A 1,394-nucleotide genomic window follows, 5' to 3' on the forward strand; every position below is an offset into this window, starting at 1 on the left:
TCACCATTTCTTTGTGTAAACCTGGAACAGAAAGGAGCTGTGAATGTTATTAATTTGGGCTCTTGGTAAATGACTATCGATGGTATGACTGTTACCAGGTTCCTGAGAAGTTTTACTTAAACATAGTATATGTGCATAAGAGTCTCTGTGTGTGTGTATGAGTGTGGTGTGCATGTGTGTGTGTGTGTAAAAATGGTAAGAATTGTGGTTTATCACATCATGTAAATACAAATGTCAATATCACTAATAGAACAGTTGACTTTATTATTTCTTAAACTTAAAAAGGGCCATTTTTACAATTTTTACTTTTGGAAATTAGTGCTTGCTTATTAAAGTGTTTACCTACCACCTAAAATTTGTAAAATATTTTTGTAAAAAGATCAAAGACATGTTAGTTATGGAAACTCAGGCCAAGAAAAGTGGCTTTTCTGTTTCTCAGAAGAAATAAACTATTTTCTTAGAGTTTGGTAGAACAAAAATTAACTTGGTGTTGTAGCATTCTCAATTTCCTTTGGGATCATGTCTTTCTCAGCTTTTTCTCTTATAATTTTTCTTACACAAAAAAAGAAATTCTGCTATAAGGATCTGGATTTGTATTCCCCAAGACAGTGTTCCCTATATAACTTAGTTTGATGAGAATAATTTCCACTCAGTCAGGCAATGAAGGTATAGTGCAGTATAATATGCATGGGATTGAATTTTTCCAACAATATAGATATATTAGCTCCTAGGATTTACAAATTTATATGATTTTTCTATTTCATGATATGTGCCCTGTAGCTCTTGAATTACACTTTTTGTCCAGCTTCACAGATGTCATTTTGGTTTCAGACTTGAGCATCTTCTAGAGACTTTTCACAGGGTTACATTTTCACTCCTAAAGGGTTTTTTTTTCCATTTTTTTCTTATGAATTGATTTTAAGAAAGGATCAGTCACAGTATGTTTTAATCTGTATTCTCAACTATTCTGAAGAAACCATTGATTGACAATATTAAATCAATCTGTCTAAATACAGTACACATGGAACCCTCCTCAATGGACTCTCAAGAGTATTATTAGATTTTGTCAAACTACATTAAGGTGGAGCCATTATTATGAGCAACACTTATTCATTTTCTCACTGGCACTAAGATAAAACAAAATTCACATGCTTTTATTTATGAAGCCAAATTACATCCAGTTCAGCCCCAATAGTCTAGAGAGAAGAGGACTGGTCATGTTAAGGGAATATTATCTCCTATAAGAGTCTCTCCACTTTAAGCCATCGTGGATGGGGGCCATGCTGGCAGTTCCTCTACCTATGGTCTCTGCTATCACCAAAGCTATTACAATCCTAGGACCATTACCCACCTCCCAAATCAGGCAACACCAGGCCCTCACACTACCCACATCA

This window comes from Oryctolagus cuniculus, chromosome 5 (assembly GCF_051225735.1).
Source record: "Oryctolagus cuniculus isolate XC-2025 breed Fujian yellow rabbit chromosome 5, ASM5122573v1, whole genome shotgun sequence".
NCBI lineage: Eukaryota > Metazoa > Chordata > Mammalia > Lagomorpha > Leporidae > Oryctolagus > Oryctolagus cuniculus.